A 23598-nucleotide genomic window follows, 5' to 3' on the forward strand; every position below is an offset into this window, starting at 1 on the left:
GACTCCAGTTAAAAACCCTAATCATGGCATACAAAGCCATCCACAAGCTGTCTCCCCCATGCATTTGTGACCTAATCTCCCGGTACAACCTCCGATCCTCAAATGATCTCCTTCTCTACTCCCCCCTTCCCACAATCGCATTCAAGATTTCTCCCATGCATCCACCCTACTTTGGAACTCTCTACTCCAACACATCAGACTCTTTTCTACCATGGAAACTTTCAAAAGGAACCTGAAGACCCACCTCTTCCGGCAAGCCTACAACCTGCAGTAACCCTCGCTCCACCAAACCGCTGCAAGACCAGCTCTACCTTCACCTACTGCATCCCCACCCATTCATTGTAGATTGTGAGCCCTTGAGGGCAAGGTCCTCTCTCCTCCTGTACCAGTCGCTGACTTGTATTGTTCAAGTTTATTATAATTGTAATTGTTTTTGCTATGTATACCCCTTTCACATGTAAAGCACCATGGAATAAATTACACTATAATCATAATAAATAATAATAATATATACAGTGAGGAAAATAAATATTTAATACACTGCCGATTTTACAAATTTTCCCACCAACAAAGAATATAATTTCTATCAAAGGTACACTTCAACTGTGAGAAACAGAATCTAAAAATAAAAATCAGAAAATCACATTGTACAATTTTTAAATAATTAAATTGCATTTTATTGTATAAAATAAGTATTTGATCACAGCCAACAAGAATTCTGGCTCTCACAGACCTGTTAGTTTTTCTTTAAGAAGCCCTGCTAATCTGCCCTCATTACCTGTATTAATTGCACCTGTTTGAACTCGTTACCTGTATAAAATATACACTAAATCAATCACACTCCAACCTCTCCACCGTGGCCAAGACTAAAGAGCTGACTAAGGACACCAGGAACAAAAATGTAAACCTGCACAAGGCTGGGATGGGCTACAGGATAACTGTCACAGGTGTGTCAGACGTGACAGACAGTAGCCCTTGCCGTTGGTTGCAGGATATTTCTACATTTGGCATTACAGACATCTTGTTAGAGGCTGTCTCTAGGACCCAGCAGCTACCTATCTATGGCTAATTAACACCCTGCCTGGGTGTATAAATACCTGCTGTGTTTCAGAGGGAGGTGTCGGCGATATTCATTACTACCTGTGAAAGCTTTAGCAGTACATTGTCCTCTCTGGAGCTTGAGGACGTGTGCGCATTTGTCTGAAGTTTGTCTAAAGCGAAGAAATTTCCCCCTGTTTGTCCACCCCTTTTGTCTATAGTGTTTAGTGGAGATCGACTAGTGCTCATCTCCTCCCTTCCCTAGCCTCAGTCATACACCAGGGAGAGACAGGGCGAGGCGATTGGTGAAGAGCCAATACAGAGATGTTAGGGGAGAAAGGGTGATGCTAGATCAACCTAGGAGGTCTCCATTTCCCCCCTTTCCCTAGAGTCTGGGCTCCCTTTCCCTCTTCCCTTTGTGTTTCACATTCTTTCCCACATCTTGCTCGCTGGTCTGTGGAGGGGTTTTTCAGGGCTCTGGCCCTCATCTATGATGACCCTGACCGAGTCACCTTGGCTGAGTCTAGGCTGCGTCGCCTTCAGCAAGAGTATCGGGGTACCGGCCAGTGGAGACATACAATTTGGAATTCCGTAGATGGGCAATGGATTCCAAATTGAATGATAGCCTTTAGAAGTCAATTTTGTGAGGAGCTTACTGAAAGGTTGAAAGATGCCTTGGCAGTATATGAAACCCCTCAGTCCTTGGAGGCTGCCATGTCTTTGGCCATACGTCTTGATAGACGCCTTCAGGATAGACGAGAGAGACCACCTTCTACGGGGCCTTCTTGTCGAGGTTGTGTACCTCTGCTGGGGGAGCGGTCTTGGGTTGAGCCAGTACTGGGGGAGGTGGAGGAACCCATGCAGTTAGGGGGTGTCTCTACATCATACATCTCCCCGGAGATTCACAGGAAAAAAGGCGTATGTTTTTTTTGTGGGAAAAAGGGACATTTTGTTGGGACTTGTCCTGCAGTTTACTAAACAAAAGGAGTCTCGATTAACTCTTGGTGGTCTGGAGTTGGATAAACAAGGGGTGCATTTGTTATCAACCTGCTGTTCCTGCTATGTCCTGTCAGAAGAGGTGGTGCTAGAGAGCAAAACCGAGAAAATTTCTGTGTTTGTTGACAGTGGAGCAGGAGTCAGCATGGTTGATGCTGAGTTTGTGAAAACTCATGGTCTATCTTGCTGTGCTTTAGCTTAACCTATTTCCATCTTTGCCATTGACTCAGAGCCACTTGAACAGAAAGCATTTACTCAGATTGTACATAATGTAAAACTGAGGATGGGGTCAGTTGATTGTGAAATAATCCCTTGCTATGTCCTGGACAAACTTCCCACACCGATTGTTTTGGGTATTCCTTGGCTTGTTAAACATAATCCGTTTGTGGATTGGCAAACCGGGGAGATTATTGAATGGGGAGATTACTGCCATGAAAACTGTTTAAATATTTCCATTGCTACAGTCTCTATGTAAATATTACTGGCTTTTCTGTCTGGTTTTAAGGATGTTTTTTTCTGAGAGGGGGTGTCAGGATTTGCCTCCTCATCGTGCTTATGACTGTCCTATTAACCTGACCTCTGGAGCTAAACTAGCAAAATCCAGACTGTATAATCTTTCTGGCCCTGAGAGACAAGCCATGAAGGATTTCATTGCGGAGAGTCTGGAGAAGGGATATATCAGACCCTCATCTTCGCCCGTGGTGGCAGGGTTCTTCTTTGTGAAGAAAAAAGATGCCGGTTTACATCCCTGTTTAGATTTCCAGGAATTAAATGAAATTACCATCCGTGATCCATACCCTCTTCCTCTGATTCCTGATTTGTTCAGCCAGGTTGTAGGAGCTAAGGTATTCTTCAAGTTGGATTTAAGGGGAGCCTACAATCTGATTAGAAACAGAGAAGGGGACGAATGGAAAACAGCGTTCAATACCCCGGAAGGACATTTCGAGATTCTGGTTATGCCTTTTGGTTTGACCAATGCACCTGCGGTATTCCAGCATTTCATAAATTATATTTTCCATCATTTGGGGGGAGATTTGTGGTGGTCTACCTGGATGATATTTTGGTCTACTCATCTGATTTTGAGACTCATCGGGGGCATGTTAAGCAGGTGCTCCAGATATTAAGGGATAGCAAACTTTATGCCAAACTGGAAAAATGTGTTTTCGCTGTTCAGGAGGTACAGTTTTTGGGGTACTTGTCATCTTCAGATTTTCGGATGGATCCGGAGAAGATCCGTGCAGTCATTGATTGGGGAAGTCCCGAGAACCAGAAGGCTCTACAACGTTTTCTGGGCTTTACTAATTTTTACCGGAAATTCATCCAAAATTACTCTGTTATTGTGAAACCCCTAACTGGCATGACTAAGAAGTAGTGTTGAGCCACCCCCGTAGTGTTCGAGTTCGGTTCGGTTCGTCGAACACCCGTGTGTTCGCCGAACTGTTCGTCGAACTGTTCGTCGAACACCTTCGAACACCGTTAAAACCAATGGCAGGCAAACAAAAACACATAGAAACACATAGAAAACACCTTCAAAGGTGTCCAAAAGCTGACAAACTGCTCAGAAGACACAACTAACACATGGAAAAGTGACAAGTACATATAGTCATGCGAAAAGAAAAGAGGTGGAGGAGTAAAAGGAGGGGGAGACACAGATATAGGCATGTCATGCCCTTCTAAAATCCAAAAAGTGAGAAGCCGAGACGGCAAGTCCGCTCCTGCCCGTGCCACCTCCGTGTCGCCGGGTTTGTGCCAGAGCCGCGGTGAACCCTGACGGCCAGCCCCCCTCTCCCAATACTGGTGCCTGTCCGCTGGTGGGTCGAGAGAGCCCCCCTGTGGTGGAGGCAGCTCTAAGCTTTTTAATTTAAATTGTCCCTCTAATTTGAATGAATACACTTTAAATCCATTTACAAGGATCTATTGGAGGGCAAGTCTCATGCCAGCAGCCGCGTAATTCCAGCTCCAGTAGCGTCCACTAAAGCTGCTGCAGTTAAAAAGCTTTTATAAGGATCGAGCTCGGCTGTCCACCGCAAGGCATCCTAGTGCCAGTCCCAGCCCCTATGCCTTGGGGTGCCTCCTGATGCTCTTCACTAAGTATCCCGTGGTCCCGAAGCATTTCCTTTGAAAAAATTAAGTGTCCAAACTACAGGTGGTGTAGCTTGCTTAACAGCCGGGATAATCCGCTGACTAGCAGACACTGCTACTAGGCACAAAGTATTTCCTGGGCTAGATGCAGTTAAAAATTTGTAAGTAGATACTCTCGTTGGATGCTGAGAAAGCATTCCATAGAGTCTCCTGGCACGCCATATATGATTCTCTTAAAAAGCTTGGGGTAGGGGTCTAGGGGACCCTTTTATAGCCAAAATCACGGCCCTGTATCACAATACGTCACCTAGGCTGAAGATAAATGGAACTGTAGCACCGAGGGCTCGGTTGCTACAGACGTATTGCACCTCACCCAGAGGTGTGATATCTCACTCTCAGATAAGGATGGAGTGTGGATCAGGACCCGACACCTGCATGCATTACACCACATTGCCGTGGGGCAGGGCGACCAATATGCCCCTGAGATGGGCACGACAGTCCCTGTCCCTGGCTGGAGTGGGGGGAGGGAACACTGAGGAAGGGGAACCCTGCAGTGCAGGAGCAGGGAGGAAGCAGTTCCTGGGTGCATTGAGAAGGGAGTATAAAAGGTGGGCACCATCTTAGTTCAGTGCAGAGAAGTCTGAGCAGAAGTGGCAGGGAGCAGGGGCTCTGCATGAGCTCTGCTCCGGAGGCGGGCCTAGTAACAGAGGCCCAGGCCTGCAAGAGGGAGAAGGAAGGAAGAGGAGCGGAGAAGGCTCCAGGAACGAGGAATGAAGGGATCCCAGGGGTGCGGACGGGCGAGTCGCCACCGCACGCCCGAATCCACCTGCGTGGAGGGGTCAGGCCAAAGGGGGAGACCGGTCCCCGAACTAGTGGAGGCAGGAAACGACCCTCAGCTAGAAACCGGAGGCTCTGACATTTTATGTGGCGCAGCCCCTTGCTCCACCCGCTAGGAAGGCACCACATAGGGTCAGGGAAACTGGCGCCAAGTTTACCAAGAGGAGGCCCGAGGCAGCCGGACAGAAGTGTTGGTAAGAAAGGCCAGACAAAGGACACACAAAGGGGGTCCTGTGAAGCGCTCCAAAGTTATCTGGGAGTTGTCTGAGCCCCTCACCTGGTGAGCACAGTACGACGTGGGCAGCCGTTACCTGCAGACGTGGTCTGGATAATAAGAACTGTGAGTAAAGGCCCTGAACTGCATCACTGACTCCGTGTCGTTACTGCTGCTGCCCTGCACCATCACCCCCATCCTCCGCATACACTGCCCTGAGGCTATACTCCTCCCGTGGGGAGTTATGCTACGCTCTGCTGCACCCACAACACCAGCCTTAGCGGTCTGCCCTGTAGCGGCGGTTCACTCTGACCGCAATCCACGGGTGGCGTAGTCGGACATTTAAACATCAAAACCACATAAATAGTTCCGCCACTGGTTTGACCGTCCTGAGCCACGGAACCGGATCGCCGCCACGAAGACTACAACCACCAGCATCCACCAAAAAGGGTCCGGCTCCGGGTGTCCCAAGGCCCAGGGGGTGCGTCAGAACATTTTCATCACCTTTCACAATCACCAATGGGACAAGGCAGGGATGTCCTCTGTCCCCTCTCTTATACATCCTAGTGACGGAGCACCTGCTCTCATCAATTCGCCATAACCCCAATATTAGGTGGATTGAGGTGGGAGGCACCGAGTACAAGTGCTCTCTATTTGCTGATGATGTCCTAGTATATATCACTCAATCACATATATCCATCCCTGCTGTTATGGCTGAAATAGATCACTTTGTTACATGGTAAAATTTTAAAATCAATGCAGCGAAGTCTGAGGCCCTCGATGTCTCCCTCCCTAAATCCATATAGGATTCCATCCAGTCCAACTTTCCCTTTGCCTGGCCCTCACAGGGTATCAAATACTTAGGAATTCCTATTCATAGAGACCTCTCCCATCTATGTTATCTTAATTTTGGGCCCTTTATTGAACAATTCCATACAGACCACGGTTGGCAAGTTAGAACTGTAAGATTCACTACGTGAACCACTGGTGTTTTGTGGAAAAGCACATGTACACCGCGTTCCAAATTATTATGCAAAAAGTGTTTAGGAGTGATAAGGGAAGAATTTGTTTGTTTGTCAGTTAAACTCATTGATGGTGATGTGTGTCAGGGCTCTTTATATCACTGTAAGCAATTGCAGACACCTGTGCTAATTAGTTTGGCAGGTGTGTCCAATGAAAGGCAAGACTACTTAAGAAGGCTCTCTCACATTATTAAGCAGCCTACATTTTCTGCCAAAATGGGAAAGAAAAAGGATGTGTGGCTGCTGAGAAGCAACAAATTGTGGAGTGTTTAGGTCAAGGCATGACTACAATCAACATTGTGCGATGATCAGGATGAAGTGTCTTGGCAATCAAGAAGTATGTAGCTGATTCACAGTACACACGTGTGCGTGCTGATAAGGGCAAATTGAGGACTCTTTCCTACAGGCAATTACGTCAGGTTGAAACAGCAGCGGCAAAAAAGCCTTGTCATAGCAGCAGACAAGTTTTTGAAGCTGCTTGTGCCTCCAACGTCCCCCGAACAACAAGATGCAGGGTCCTTCAGAGGTTTGCAGCTGTGCATATGCCATCCTGTCGACCTCCTCTATCCACTTCACACAAGCAGAAACGGCTCCAGTGGGCCAAACATTACATGAAGACTGATTTCAAAACTGTTTTGTTCACGGATGAGTGCCGTGCAGCGCTCGATGGTCCAGATGAATGGAGTGGAGGATGGCTGGTTGATGGACACCCCACGCAAACACGGCTACAGCGCCAACAAGGAGGAGGTGGAGTAATGTTTTGGGCTGGAATCATGGGGAGAGAGATTGTCGGCCCCTTTAGGATCCCTGAAGGCGCTAAAGATGAACTCCATAATGTATGTGGATTTTCTCAAACAGCACTTCCTGCCATGGTTCAAGAATTAGAACAGTGTATTTCACAGCAAGATCATTTTTCTGCATGATAATGCACCATCTCATGCTGCACATAAAACATCTGCATCTCTGGCTGATATGGGCATAAAAGGGGACAAACTTATGGTGTGACCCCCATGCTCCCCTGACCTCTACCCCATTCAGAACCTTTGGAGCATCATTAAAAGGAGTGTCTATGATGGCGGGAGGCAGTTCACATCTAAGCAACAGCTCTGGGAGGGTATTCTGTCCTCATGCAAAACAATTGAAGCAGAAACCATCCAAAACCTGACAAATTCAATGGACGAGAGAGTTCAGAAGCTCCTTTCGAACAAGGGATCCTATGTGAAAATGTAACATCACCTAGAATAAAGTTTTGAGTTGAAAACTGTTTGATTTCAGTTTCTAACAACCTGCTAATGCTTATAATTTCAAAAATGACCATTTTTTTAGTCTTTATTAAAATGAAAAGGTTGATCGAAAAGTTTGGGGGATCTAAGAGTGTGGCAACCCAGTAGTCATGATTACTTCGAATTCTGACAATATGAGGGTCATGCTGCAGGTAGTGCAGCAAGAAGGCACTTATGTGTCTTGCGCATCTCGGAGCCCCAAAATTATTTTCCGGGCTAGATGCAGCTAAAAATTATTTTTAATTTTAAATCTGGTGAAGCTTATTATAGATGGCCTAATAGGATCAGTGCTGCACACTGCTACAAAGCCCAAATTATTTTCCAGTCAAGATACAGATAAACATGATTAGTAATTTGAAAGCTTAAAACGGTTGGTAGGATGATTTTAACCAATCATCAAGCTTTTACTCTCCCCAGGATGACACAGGGGTAGAAAAGTCGTTTCGGATCCATGATTTGTTCATCTTTATGAACGTGAGTCTGTCTACATTATCAGTGGAGAGCCACGTGCGCTTATCTGTCAGCACACCACCAGCAGCGCTGAACACACGTTCAGACAGAACGCTGGCTGCGGGGCATGACAAGATCTCCAAGGCGTAAGTGGCTAGCTCCGGCCATTTATCCAGATTGGAAGCCCAAAAAGAGCAAGGGTCCAGTGACACAGTCGTGGCTTCAATGTTTACTTGGAGATACTCCTGTACCATCATCTCTAGGCGTTGACTATGTGTCAGACTTCTTGTCTCCTGTGGCCTTGCAAAGGATGGGCTAAAAAAGTGGTGAAATGATTCCGCAAAATTGATGTTACCAGCAGATACTGTGGTTCTGTTACGGTTTGAGTGCTGAACACTTGACGGTCCCACGGTTGGCAAGTTGGAACTGTGAGATTCACTACGTGCACCACTGGTATTTTGTGGAAAAGCACATGTAAGATTCTGCAACAGTCTCTGCTGATACTCCTGCATGCGTGCATCCCTTTCTATGGCAGGAATAATTTCTGCAAATTTACTTTTGTACCGGGGATCTAACAGTGTGGCAACCCAGTAGTCAGGATTATTTCTAATTCTCACAATTCGAGGGTCATGTTGCAGGTAGTGCAGCAAGAAGGCACTCATGTGTGTTGCGCATCCAGGAGCACCAAGTCCCTGTTGTGTTGGTGGCGAGGTAGCAATCATGCTTCCTTCCTCTGTCCTCTCCCCCCAACCTCGCACAACAGAAATGTGATCAAGGTCTCCCTCATCTGATGAGTCTTCCATCAGTTCGTCCTCCACTTCTTCCTGGGCTCCTGCACCTTCCTCACTAGTTTGGCTGCTACCATGCGCCCTGGTAAAATCATCTCCCCCACCCTCACATGCCTGCCGCCTTGGTGCTGCCGACCGTCTGGACCTTGCAGATGTTAGCCCTTCCGCATACAACTCCTCCTCCTCTACTTCCTCCACCTCCTCTTGTGCCACCACCTGACTCCGAATTCTGTTTAACATGTGCTCCAGCATGTAAATCACCGGAATAGTCATGCTGATAATGGCATCGTCAGCACTAAACATCTTCGTCGCCATTTCAAAACTGTGCAGAAAGGTGCATAGGTCCCTGATCTGAGACCACTCCTCCAGCGTGATTTGCCCCACCTCTGAATCTCGTTGGCCCAGGCTATACGTCAGAACGTATTGCACCAGGGCTTGTCGGTGCTGCCACAGTCGCTGCAACATGGGCAGAGTTGAATTCCACCGGGTAGGCACATCACATTTTAGCCGGTGAAGTGGCAGGCCCAACGACTTCTGTAGAGATGTAAGTCGCTGAGCTGCGGGATGCGAACGGCGGAAGTGAGCACACAGCGACCGTGCCCTCTGCAGAAGGCCATCTAGTCTGGGATAGTGGGCTAAAAATTGCTGGACAACCAGGTTCAACACGTGAGCCATACAAGGCACGTGTGTGACATTGCCCCGGCGAAGGGCCGCACCCAGGTTTGCAGCATTGTCGCACACGGCCTTCCCTGGTTTCAGGTCCAGTGGAGACAACCATTCATGAAATTGGTTCTCCAGAGCTGACCACAACTCCTCAGCTGTGTGACTCACATTTCCCAGACATTTCAATGTAAAAACCGCCTGATGACGTTGAGCCCTACTGCCAGCATAGTAAGGAGGTGTGCAGGATCCCTTCTGCGCAGTTAGAAAGCTTGTGGCATGACCAGACAGGCTTTGGGTGCAGGTGGAAGACCGAGAGGAGGTTGAGGAGGCAGAAGCAGTGGAGGAAAAATGACATAAAGAGGATTGACGCACAACTCGTGGGGACGGCAAGACTTGGACAGCAGCCCCTTGTCCTGCTGTCACCATAGTTACCCAGTGCCCAGTCAGCGACATGTAACGCCCCTGTCCATGCCTACTCGTCCAAGTGTCTGTGGTGAAATGCACCCTGTCACACACAGAGTTTCTCAAAGAAGCGGTGATGTTGTGTGCGACATGCTGGTGGAGCGCAGGCACACCTTTCTTTGAGAAGTAGTGCCGACTGGGCATCTGGTACTGGGGCACTGCGACGGACATAAGGTCTCGAAAATCCTCTGTGTCCACCAGGCGGAAAGGCAGCATTTCTGTAGCCAAGAGCTTGCAGATGGTGAAATTCAACCTCTTAGCTTTCTCATGGCTAGGAGGAAATGGTCTTTTACTTGTCCACATCTGAGGGACCGAGGGCTGGCTATTGTGCTTAGACGGGGTTGATAAGGGTGTCCCCGGCAAACTGCCGGTCTGTGAGGAAGATGCAGGCGGACATGTTAGGTTGCCTTGATCCAAAGGTGGTGCTATCGATGTCGGACAGCGCTCAAGACCAGCTGGTGTTACCACCTCCAAAGAAAATGATGACCTGCCAATCACGCTGGCTGTTGCGGGTAAAGAGGTGGCAGGTCTGCGCCCCAAAACAGGTGTGACTGCTGTCCCCCCAGTCACAGAGGATGAAGAGGCCGCGGATGCACAAGATATGGCAGACGGTGGTTGGCCCGGCCGGCTAGACCGCATTGTAGCACACTGAGCTTTCCACTGCAACTTATGCTTCATGTCCATGTGCCGGTTCATGCATGAAGTACTCAAACTATGTATTTTTTGGCCTCTACTTAGCTTTTGCTGACAAATGTTACAGATAACACGAGTTGGGTCATCTTTATCGATCTGAAAAAATGCCCAGGCTATGCAAGGCTTAGCACCCATGCGACCTGAAGAGCCACCACGACTTGTGGTGAGAGGCAGAGTTGTGTTTGAGGATGCAGTTGTTGACGTACTTCCAGTACTACGTCTCTGTCCAGGAAGGCGCAACCTGACCTCGTCGTCACTAGCATCTTCCTCCACCTCCTCTGCTGACCTCATCTCTTGGCTGACTGTGGGTTGACAGTAAGTGGGATCTCCGACCTCATCATCATCACCCTGTGCGTTATCACACCCGTCGTCCTCAGAGCCAACCTGTTCCTGCCCTGACAAAAAACTAAAGTTGTCGCTCCAATCAGGTATTTGAGTCTTATCATCGTCTTCCTCATTGTCTCCACCAACAGGAGTTACAGTTTGGGAATGAGGGTCTACATTATGGTCAGAACCTTCTGCGTCTGGTCCTGGATCCGACTCATAAAGATTCTGGGCATCAGTGCAGATCATTTCCTCATCTGGATTCACAGAAGCGCTGGAGTCGACCTCTGATTCCCAGGCTATAGTATGAGTAAACAGCTCTGCAGACTCAACCATCTGTTCTACCTCATACTCAGACGGGCAGCTGGAGATTTGGGAGCTGTGAGGAAGCAAGTGCGATTTGGGTGACACCTTTGAGGACTGGAGTATTTGTGATGTTGAAGTTGATGTGGAGGAGAGCCCACTTAAAGGAGCACTTGATATCCGTTGAAGCACCTGCTGTTTTTGTGCCTCATCTGGAATTTGTAGCGATTGGCGTGGCCGTAAGAAAGGGATCTTATCACATTGTCCGCTAAAAGAAGTAGACATTTTAGTTTGGCTGGAAGATGGTCTTTCTTCTGCACCTACCCCACGGACACAACCTTTTTTCCCCTTCCCAACACGCCTATTCCCCTTTCCACCAGCAGCAGGCCTTTTTCCACTCATTTTGGTGGTTAACTAATTCACAACTCTGGAGTTGTTTGCACAAAAAAACAATGGATGGTAACCGAGCAGAGCTGAGTGGCCAAACTGTGGTATTAGGCCAAAACTATTGGCTGGGTTAGATGCAGAAAAAAATTATTTTTAATTTGCAACCTGATGGAGGTCAGTATAGATGGACTAATAGACCAAGTCCCACACACCGCTAGAAGCCCAAATATTTTTTCAGAGCTAGATGCAGAAAATTTTTTTATTCAATTTGCAACCTGATGGAGGTCAGTATAGATGGACTAATAGACCAAGTCCCACACACTGCTAGAAGCCCAAATATTTTTTCAGAGCTAGATGCAGAAAAAATTTATTTTTAATTTGCAACCTGATGGAGGTCAGTATAGATGGACTAATAGACCAAGTCCCACACACTGCTAGAAGCCCAAATATTTTTTCAGAGCTAGATGCAGAAAAAAATTATTTTTAATTTGCAACCTGATGGAGGTCAGTATAGATGGACTAATAGACCAAGTCCCACACACCGCTAGAAGCCCAAATATTTTTTCAGAGCTAGATGCAGAAAAAAATTATATTCAATTTGCAACCTGCTGGACGTCAGTATAGAAGGACTAATAGAACAAGTCCCACACACTGCTAGAAGCCCAAATATTTTTTCAGAGCTAAATGAAGAAAAAAATTATTTTTAATTTGCAACCTGATGGAGGTCAGTATAGATGGACTAATAGACCAAGTCCCACACACTGCTAGAAGCCCAAATATTTTTTCAGAGCTAGATGCAGAAAAAAATTATTTTTAATTTGCAACCTGATGGAGGTCAGTATAGATGGACTAATAGACCAAGTCCCACACACCGCTAGAAGCCCAAATATTTTTTCAGAGCTAGATGCAGAAATTTTTTTTATTCAATTTGCAACCTGATGGAGGTCAGTATAGATGGACTAATAGACCAAGTCCCACACACTGCTAGAAGCCCAAATATTTTTTCAGAGCTAGATGCAGAAAAAAATTATTTTTAATTTGCAACCTGATGGAGGTCAGTATAGATGGACTAATAGACCAAGTCCCACACACTGCTAGAAGCCCAAATATTTTTTCAGAGCTAGATGCAGAAAAAAATTATATTCAATTTGCAACCTGCTGGAGGTCAGTATAGAAGGACTAATAGAACAAGTCCCACACACTGCTAGAAGCCCAAATATTTTTTCAGAGCTAAATGAAGAAAAAAATTATTTTTAATTTGCAACCTGATGGAGGTCAGTAAAGATGGACTAATAGACCAAGTCCCACACACTGCTAGAAGCCCAAATATTTTTTCAGAGCTAGATGCAGAAAAAAATTATATTCAGTTTGCAACCTGATGGAGGTCAGTATAGATGGACTAATAGAATGATGCTATGCCCAAAAGATTTTACTTCACTAGGTGCAGTAAAAAAATTGGTATTCTATACACAGGTGGTATATCTTGCAACACAGATAGGCTACTCCACTGACTAACACACTCTGCAATAGGCCAAAAAGGATTAGCTTTGCTAGATTCAGCCAAATGCTGTGAAAAAAACTTGCACAGCACTGGCACAGACCTGCCTGGCAAAAACTGATAGGAACTGATGTAACCTAGTCCTGAAAAGGACTCCAATTACAATTAGTCTTTACTCCCACAATCTATCTATTTAAGAGCACAGACCTGCCTGATAAAAGTCGTAGGAAATGCTGTAACCTAGTCCTTAAAAGGACTGCAATCACAACTATTCCCTACTCCCAAGCTATCTGTATATTTGTGCGAAAATTGGCTTGAAATTAACAAGGTATAGCGCACACAGCAACAGCGGTGCCGTCTAACACGCAGCTGCAGCAGTGAGAAAATGGTGGCGACGGGGAAAATGGCTTGGTCTTATAGGGCAAGGACATGTGACATACACTGCCAATCACACATGCCCTTGCTTGTGTGAAAAAAAGCACTTCGCTCCGTGTGTGCGCTGCTGATAGGCTGACAGATTGCACCTCCCCACTGCAAATGCGGGAAAGAGAAAAAAAAATGGAGATCTTCATTGTTCCTGCAGAGATCCATCCCCTGCCCCTCCCCCCGCCCCGCTGTACACTCAAACTGCGTATTAACATTAATTTTCATCATTACTGAGAAAAAATCCAGTTATGATTTTGGTGCACGAACAGTTATCGAACATAACCTCGAACAGCCGAATTTTTCTCAAATTGTTCGTGTTCGCCGACCGGCTCGAACACCGCCCAAAACAGCTCGAATTTGAGATTGGCGAACAGTTCGAGTAGAACAACGCTCATCTCTACTAAGAAGGGGTCTGAATTTTCCAAATGATCGGATGCTTCCCTCCAGGCTTTTTCTCCCTTAAAGAATCATTTTGCCACTGCACCTATACTCAGTCAACCTGATGTTTCCCAACCCTTTATTGTGGAGGTTGATGCGTTGGATGTCGTGGTTGGGGCTGTGTTGTCTCAGGGTCCGTCCCCTGGTAAATGGCATCCATGTGCCTTCTTTTCTAAAAATTGGTCTTCGGCTGAGAGAAATTATCATATGGGTAATAGGGAACTTTTGGCGATCAAATTGGCGTTCGAGGAATGGCGACATTGGTTGGAGGGGTTTGTCCATCCTATTACTTTCATTACTGACCATTAGTGATGAGCGAGAACTAAAATGCTCGGGTACTCATTGCTCAGGTCGAGCAAATTGGAATGCTCGAGTGCTCAGTCTGAGTAACGAGCCCAAAGTAAGTCTATGAGAAACTCAAGCATTTTTCAGGCGGTTTCTCCCGGCAGTCAGAAGAGGGCCTAAAAATTGCCCAAATCGATGGGAACAGTGCTCAAATGACATGGAACAGCATGGGGAAGACCCCTGGAAGCATTTCTGACTCTCACGTCACTTCTGTCAACAACGTTGTCAGAGGTATTACGCCACTTTTACGGACTCACAATAAAACATACAAAAACGAAACCATAATGGATTTTCCTAGGAAATACAGTATGTTAAGGAACATCCTTTCCAGGATAATGAGTTGTATATAAGGCAAAATAAATAACCAAAAACAAAAATGCTCCTCCACACCTTGTTCACACGTATCGTTTTTGATGCGTTTTTTGCACTTTTGCATTGCTTTCAACCGTGACAAATGCATTCACCGGAAAATGTCATTTTAACATTTTACAACCTTATTCGGTCATGTAGTGTGTGAAACATCATCATACACAGTCTGTTTCATTTATGAAGGAGGGATTGTGAAAGTCACAAACACTATTTTTAATGCCTTACTATTCTTAAAGGGCCAGCAGTCGGCTATGATTTGTTGTTCCCATTATTAAAGAGTGGGTCTCCTATACTGTTATTGCATATGCAGTGACTGCAAGGGCTGTTAAAAATTTTAATGCACCCCAATACCCCTTTGAAGAGACATAGAGGAGGGTCTCAGTAAAAAAAAAATGTTCCCATTATAAAGGAGTGGGTCTCCTATAGTGGTAATGCCCATGCAGTGACTGCAAAGGCTGCCATAATTTTGGAAAAACCACACTAACAATTTAAAGACACATAGAGATGGAACACAGTAAGGACATGTTCCCATTAGAAAGGAGAGGGTCTGCTATACAGTTATAGGGTATGCAGTGAGTCCAACGGCTGCCAAAATTTAGGAAAAAACCCACTAACAATTTAAACACACATAGAGCTGGGCCACAGTAAAGACATGTTCCCATTAGAAAGGGTAGAGTCTGCTATCCAGTTATAGTGTATGCAGTGAGAGCAACAGCTGCCAAAATCTAGGAAAAACCCCGCTAACAATTTAAAGACACATAGAGCTGGGCCGGAGTAACAATATGTTCTCATTAGAAAGGAGAGGGTCTGTTATCCATTAATAAGGTATGCAGTGAGTCCAACGACTGCCAACATTTAGGAAAAACCCCACTAACAATTTAAAAACACACAGAGCTGAGCCACAGTAATGACATGCTCCCATTAGAAAGGAGAAGGTCTGCTTTTCAGTTATATGGTATGCAGTGAGTCCAACAGCTGTCAAAATTTAGGAAAAACCCCACTAGCAATTTAAACACACATAGAGCTGGGCCACAGTAACAACATGTTTCCATTAGAAAGGAGAGAGTCTGCTATCCAGTTGTAGGGTATGCAGTGAGTCCAATGGCTGCCAAAATTTAGGAAAAACCCCACTAACAATTTAAAGACACATAGAGCTGGGCCACAGTAACGACATGTTCCCTTTAGAAAGGAGAGGGTCTGCTATCCAGTTTTAGGGTATACAGTGATTCCAACGGCTGCCAAAATTTAGGAAAAACCCCACTAACAATTTAAACACATGTAGAGCTGGGCCACAGTAATGACATATTCCCATTAGAAAGGAGAGGGTCTGCTATCCAGTTATAGGGTATGCAGTGAGTCCAATGGCTGCCAAAATTTAAGAAAAACCCCACTAACAATTTAAAGACACATAGAGCTGGGACACAGTATTGACATGTTCCCATTAGAAAGGAGAGGGTCTGCTATCCAGTTATAGGGTATGCAGTGAGTCCAACGGCTGCCAAAATTTAGGAAAAACCCTACTAACAATTTAAAGACACATGGAGCTGAGCTTCAGTAATGAGTAAGACATGTTCCCTTTAAAAAGGAGAGGGTCTCCCATACTGTTTGCCTATGCAGTGAATGCAATGGCTGCCAAACATTTGGAGGAACTCCAATGCCCCTTGCAAGAGATGTAGAGGTCGGAACGCCTCATGAAAAAAATGTTTCCATTATTAGGAAGTGGGTCTCCCATACTGTTTGCCTATGCAGTGAATGCAATGGCTGACAAAAAATTGGAGGCGCTCCAATGCCCCTTGCAAGAGACGTAGATATAGTGATATGATAGATATGGTGGTGATATAGAGGAGGATGTGGAGAATGAGGAGAATGAGGAGGACAAGGGCAAATAGACAGAATCAGGAAGTGTATACCCATGTGTGGGTGTGAAGACAGAGGTGCATGGGAATAGAGTTAGACCTCCCAAAAAAAAGACACTGTATTTGAGTTTATGTTACGCTGCTATCATTCGGTGGTGTTGAGAAGTCTGGCCCAATCCAGCCCTTGTGCATTTTTATAAGAGTCAGCCTGTCAGCATTTTCAGTTGACAGGCGGATTCGCATATCGGTTATGATTAGGCATGAGCGAACATTTCAATGTTCGGTTCGGAAAAGTTCACCGAACAAATTGATTTTCGCCGAATTTATTCGCCGAATGTTTGTCGAACATTTCCGAATCCCATAGGAGTCAATAGGGGGACCAAAAAAATGCATATACAACACCTAGAAATGGGACCAAAAGCTGCCAAAACACATCAAATTAGGTGTAGACACCAGGGAAGTGCAATCAATTGACCCAGAGTACAAGTTCTATAATTATTATTACTGTGACAGAGACATTTATTCAGTTGCGCTTTACATGTCAAAAGGGGTCATTGACTGGTACAACAGGAGAGAGAACCCTGCCTGCGAGGGCGCACTGTCACGGATGTGGTTTGTGGAACCACTGTGCCACGGAACCTGGAGACCCTGTAGGGGCGTGACTAAACAAGCACCGGACTGTTCACTAGAGCCTCTGATGGCGAGGTTAGACTTGGCTCCTGATGAACGCCAGGTGCCACTCCAGGACAGACCAACTGACGTGCAGCAACTGGACCCAGTAGGACAGACTAGATGATGCAGCAGGCAGAGTCTGTATCAGGAGTGCAGCAGGCAGATTCTGCATCAGAGTGCAGCAGGCAGAGTCTGTATCAGGAGTGCAGCAGGAGTGCAGCAGGACTGGTACGCAACCTTACACAACTTAGACTGTAGAACAGGAAGGTTCCACTGCAGCCAACCCAATAGACGGAGACCCAATCAGGATTCCCCACATTTAAAAAAATTTGCGGCAGATGCCAGCAAAGTGGCATCAATTTCACTACTGTACAAATAGTGTAAATAAGCCAACCCAGGAGATGGAGACCTAACCAGGAGTGTTCACATTGCCCTAAAAGGGCCTAACACCACCGAAGTGGCATCAATGTCATCAGACTAAAAGTAGTTTAACGCAGACCCATATCTGTCCCACTACAGCCAACCAAGAAATGCAGACTCAATCGGAAGTGTTTACATTTAAAAAAATAGGGCCTAAGACCACCATTTCTGTGGCCAACAGATTGGAGATGATGGAGTTCAACCTCTTAGCTTTCTCATGTGTAGGATGAAACAATCTTACGTGACCACAACAGCGGAATTGAGGGCTGGCTGCAGTGCTGAGAGAGGGCAGAGAACGGTGAAACGGACAAACCGACCGTGAGTGAGGTGCAGGTGAAGATGTTACAGTGGATTGAGAAACGTGTGGTGTGCTCAGAGAAACAAACACAGAAGGCATGTCCGCTTCACTTACAGCTGACGGGCTGTCACTCAACCTAACTGCAGCGGGTATACAGCTGGTTCTGTTGGACACCAGCTTGAAACAATTTGGCACGGTAACAGAGGAGGAGGAAGAAGCAGCAGAGGTGTTTGATGGGGCGGCTGATGGTTGTTTATTGAAAATCAATTTAGAGTTTATCATGTTTGTGTACCAATTGGGAAGAATAATATCTGCACCAAATGCTCAATTTCATTACATTATAACTATAGAAATGCATGGAGACCAAAACCCCTTCCACTACAGTCAACCCAATGGATGGAGACCCATTCAGGATTCCCCACATTTCCAAAAATTAGCGCCAGATGCCAGCAAAGTGTAATCAATTTCACTGCAGTAGAAATAGTGTAAATGAGACCCACATCTCTTCCAGTACAGAAAACCCAAGAGATGGAGACTTAACCAGGAGTGTTCACATTGCCCTAAATGAGGGCCTAACAAACACCACCGAAGTGGCATCAATTTCACTAGAGTATAAGTATTGCAAAGGAGGCCAAAACCAGTTCCTCTACAGCCAACCCAATAGATGGAGACCCAATCATGATTGCCCACATTTCAAAAAATTAGTGGCAGATGCCAGCAAAGTGCCATCAATTTCACTACAGTAGAAATAGTGTAAATGAGACCCACATCTCTTCCAGTACAGACAACCCAAGAGATGGAGACTTAACCAGGAGTGTTCACATTGCCCTAAATGAGGGCCTAACAGCACCGAAGTGGCATCAATGTCATCAGACTAAAAGTAGTTTAACGCAGACCCAAACCTGTCCCACTACAGCCAACCCAATGGATGGAGACACAATCAGAATTCTCCACATTTCCCAAAATTAGGGCCTAAAACCTGCAGCAGCAGCAAGAACAGGCACAGAAGCCATATCATAGACTGCAATTTCAAGAGATCAATGCAGCACACTCAAAACGACACCATTGCCTACTCTGTACAGTCTGCAATTGGGGTGCAAAAGTCCCTGGAGATCCATGACTTTTTCATCTTGATGAAAGTTAAGCAGTCTACACTTTCAGGGGACAGACGGGTGCGCTTATCCCTCAAGACACTACCAGCAGCGCTGAAGACATGTTTAGAGAGAACGCTGGCTGCCGGGCATGATAAAACCTCCAAGGCGTGAGAGACGAGCTCAGGCCATTCATCCATTTTTGAAGACCAAAATGTAAAAGGGTCCAAACCCTCCCCGATGGTATTGATATTGAGCTCTAGATACTCCTGCATCATCCTCTCCAATCATTCACCACGAATCAGAGTTGTGATCTGTTGTGTTGGTGCATGAGCTGGTGCAAAAAATGTGTGAAAGGACTTCCAGAAATTGCTTCTGCCACTTACTCTGCTGCTGCTGCTAATGTTTAGGCGTTGACGAACTGATGTGCCGCAGGTTGAAAGACTACAGCTGCGATGCACACTGTGTGCTTCACTGTTATCTTGGGGAAAACCTCTAATAAGGTTGCTTAAAAGCTTGTTTCGATACTCCAACATAAGCTAGTTCCTTTCCAAGGCAGGAAGCATCTGGCAAAATTGATTATAACATGGATCTAACAAAGTGGCAACCCAATAGTCAGCATTATTTTGAATCCTAACTATACGGGGATCATGTTGCAGATAATGCATCAAGAGGGCACTCATATGTCAGTCTCTTCATGGAGGTCCAAAGCCAGGCTGTATTGTGGGCTTATTAATACTGATGCTTGTTTCCTCCGTCCCCTCCTGCCAACCACGTTCAAATGAGAGGGGATGATTATCCTCTTCATTCATCCTCTGACAGCTGCTCGCCCATCACCTCTTCCTCCTCCATTAGTTCCTCAGCTCTTGCACATTCACTAACAGTTTGCCTGGTATCACCAAACCCCCTCGATTGCTGTAATCCACCATCACTTGGCATCCGCCTGTGTGACGACAGTCTGGAAATTTGAGACATTGAGACATTGGTATCCCTTCCACATACTCCTGTTCTTCTGGGACCACCAGCTCCTGCAGCAGGTTATTCAAAGTTTGCTCCAGCATGTATATGACCGGAATAGTGATGCTGATGATGGCATCATCAGCGCTAACCAGTTTAGTAACCATTTCAAAACCGTGCAGAAGGGTGCAGAGGTCCTTAATCTGTTCCCACTCCGCAAACGTGATATGCCCCATGTCCGTACTGCGTTCCCCAAGCTATACGTCATGACATACTGGGTCAGGTCTCGTTGCTGCTGGCACAGCTGCTGCAACATGTGCAGAGTGGAATTCCACTGCGTCGGGACATCGCAAATCAACCTGTTAACTGGCACGGACAAAGACCTCTGTATCGATGCAAGTTGATGACATAAGGGGTGCGAATGGCGGAAGTGAGCACACAGATTCTGTACTTTGTGAAGTAGCTCATCCAGGCCTGGATAGTGGCGGAGAAATCGCTGTACCACCAGGTTGAGGACGTGAGCCATGCAAGGCACGTGTGCGAGCTTGCCTCGGCCTAGGGCCGCTAACAGGTTTGCACCGTTATCGCACACGGCCTTCCCTGGCTCTAGGTTCAGCGGAGACAGCCATTGCTCAAACAGAGCCTGGAGAGTAGTGTTGAGCCACCCCCGTAGTGATCAAGTTCGGTTCGGTTCGTCGAACACCCGTATGTTCGCCGAACGGTTCGTCGAACTGTTCGTCGAACACCTTCGAACACCGTTAAAACCAATGGCAGGCAAGCTAAAACACATAGAAACACATAGAAAACACCTTCAAAGGTGTCCAAAAGCTGACAAACTGCTCAGAAGACACAACTAACACATGGAAAAGTGACAAGTACATATAGTCATGCGAAAAGAAAAGAGGTGGAGGAGTAAAAGGAGGGGGAGACACACATATAGGCATGTCATGCCCTTCTAAAACCAAAAAAGTGCGAAGCCGATATGGCCAGTTCGTTCCTGCCTGTGCGACCTCCGAGTCGCCGGGTTTGTGCCAGAGCTGCAGTGGACCCTGACGGCCAGCCCCCCTCTCCCAATACTGGTGCCTGTCCGCTGGTGGGTCGAGCGAGCCCCCCTGTGGTGGAGGCAGGTCTAAGCTTTTTAATTTAAATTGTCTCTCTAATTTGAATGAATACACTTTAAATCCTTTTACAAGGATCTATTAGAGGGCAAGTCCGATGCCAGCAGCCGCATAATTCCAGCTCCAGTAGAGTACACTAAAGCTGCTGAAGTTAAAAAGCTTTTATAAGGATCGAGCTCGGCGGTCCACCGCAAGGCGTCCTACCGCCAGTCCCAGCCCCTATGCCTTGGGGTGCCTCCCGATGCTCTTCACTGAGTATCCCGGGGGCCTAAAGCATTTCCTTTGAAAAAATTAGGTGTCCAAACTACAGGTGGTGTAGCTTGGTTAACAGCCGGGATAATCCGCTGACTAGCAGACACAGCTACTAGGCACAAAGTATTTCCTGGGCTAGATGCAGTTAAAAATTTGTAATTAGATACTCTCGTTGGATGCTGAAAAAGCATTCCATAGAGTCTCCTGGCACGCCATATATTATTCTCTTAAAAAGCTTAGGGTAGGGGTCTAGGGGACCCTTTTATAGCCAAAATCACGGCCCTGTATCACAATACATCACCTAGGCTGAAGATAAATGGAACTGTAGGACCTCGAGGGCTCGGTTGCTACAGAGGTATTGCACCTCACCCAGAGGTGTGATATCTCACTCTCAGGTAAGGATGGAGTGTGGATCAGGACCCCGACACCTGCATGCATTACACCACATTGCCGTGGGCAGGGCGACCAATATGCCCCTGAGATGGGCACGACAGTCCCTGTCCCTGGCTGGAGTGGGGGGAGGGAACACAGAGGAAGGGGAACCCTGTAGTGCAGGAGCAGGGAGGAAGCAGTACCAGGGTGCATTGAGAAGGGAGTATAAAAGGTGGGCACCATCTTAGTTCAGTGCAGAGAAGTCTGAGCAGAAGTGACAGGGAGCAGGGGCTCTGCATGAGCTCTGCTCCGGAGGCGGGCCTAGTAACAGAGGCCCAGGCCTGGAAGAGGGAGAAGGAAGGAAGAGGAGCAGAGAAGGCTCCAGGAATGAGGAACAAAGGGATCCCAGGGGTGCGGACGGGCGAGTCGCCACCGCACGCCCGAATCCACCTGCGTGGAGGGGTCAGGCCAAAGGGGGAGACCGGTCCCCGAAACTAGTGGAGGCGGGAAACGTCCCTCAGCTATAAACCGGAGGCTGTGACATTTTATGTGGCGCAGCCCCTCGCTACACCCGCTAGGAAGGCACCACATAGGGTCAGGGAATCTGGCGCCAAGTTTACCAAGAGGAGGCCCAAGGCAGCCGGACAGAAGCGTTGGTATGAAAGGCCAGACAAAGGACACACAAAGGGGGTCCTGTGAAGCGCTCCAAAGTTATCTAGTAGTTCTTTGTGCCCCTCACCTGGTGAGCACAGTACGACGTGGGCAGCCGTTACCTGCAGAAGTGGTCTGGATAATAAGAACTGCGAGTAAAGGCCCTGGACTGAATCACTGACTCCGTGTCGTTACTGCTGCTGCCCTGCACCATCACCCCCATCCTCCGCATACACTGCCCTGAGACTATACTCCTCCCGTGGGGATTTATACTACGCTCTGCTGCACCCACAACACCAGCCTCAGCGGTCTGCCCTGCAGCGGCGGTTCACTCTGACCGCAATCCACGGGTGGTGTAGTCGGACATTTAAACATCAAAACCTCATAAATAGTTCCGCCACTGGTTTGACTGCCCTGAGCTACGGAACCGGGTCGCTGCCACGGAGACTACAACCCCCAGCATCCACCAAAAAGGGTCCGGCTCCGGGTGTCCCAAGGCCCAGGGGGCACGTCAGAACATTTTCATCACCTTTCATAATCACCAATGGGACAAGGCAGGGATGTCCTCTGTCCCCTCAATTATACATCCTAGTGACGGAGCACCTGCTCTCATCAATTCACCATAACCCTAATATTAGGTGGATTGAGGTGGGAGGCACCGAGTACAAGTGCTCTGCATTTGCTGATGATGTCCTAGTATATATCACTCAATCACATATATCCATCCCTGCTGTTATGACTGAAATAGATCACTTTGTTACATGGTCGAATTTTGAAATCAATGCAGCGAAGTCTGAGGCCCTCGATGTCTCCCTCCCCAAATCCAAACAGGATTCCATCCAGTCCAACTTTCTCTTTGCCTGGCCCTCACAGGGTATCAACTACTTAGGAATTCCTATTCATAGAGACCTCCCCCGTCTATGTTATCTTAATTTTGGGCCCTTTATTGAACAACTCCATACAGACCACGGTTGGCAAGTTAGAACAGTAAGATTCACTACGTGAACCACTGGTGTTTTGTGGAAAAGCACATGTACACTGTGTTCCAAATTATTATGCAAAAAGTGTGTAGGAGTGATAAGGGAAGAATTTTTTTGTTTGTCAGTTAAACTCCTTAATGGTGATGTTTGTCAGGGCTCTTTATATCACTGTAAGCAATTGCAGACAGCTGTGCTAATTAGTTTGGTAAGTGTGTCCAATGAAAGGCAAGACTACTTAAGAAGGCTGTCCCACATTATTAAGCAGCCTACATTTTCTGCCAAAATGGGAAAGAAAAAGGATGTGTCGGCTGCT

General features: G+C 46.7%; 1 protein-coding gene across 3 annotated transcripts in view; it reads left to right on the forward strand.

Moving 5' to 3' along the window:
* The window catches only part of RASIP1 (Ras interacting protein 1), a 543508-nt gene that overhangs the window by 308336 nt on the left and 211574 nt on the right, over positions 1-23598 (forward strand). The gene's annotated exons all lie outside the window — the stretch shown is intronic.

The sequence above is a fragment of the Phyllobates terribilis genome, unplaced genomic scaffold, assembly GCF_046119375.1.
Source record: "Phyllobates terribilis strain yellow unplaced genomic scaffold, ASM4611937v1 Scaffold_12__6_contigs__length_324123572, whole genome shotgun sequence".
Classification (NCBI taxonomy): domain Eukaryota; kingdom Metazoa; phylum Chordata; class Amphibia; order Anura; family Dendrobatidae; genus Phyllobates; species Phyllobates terribilis.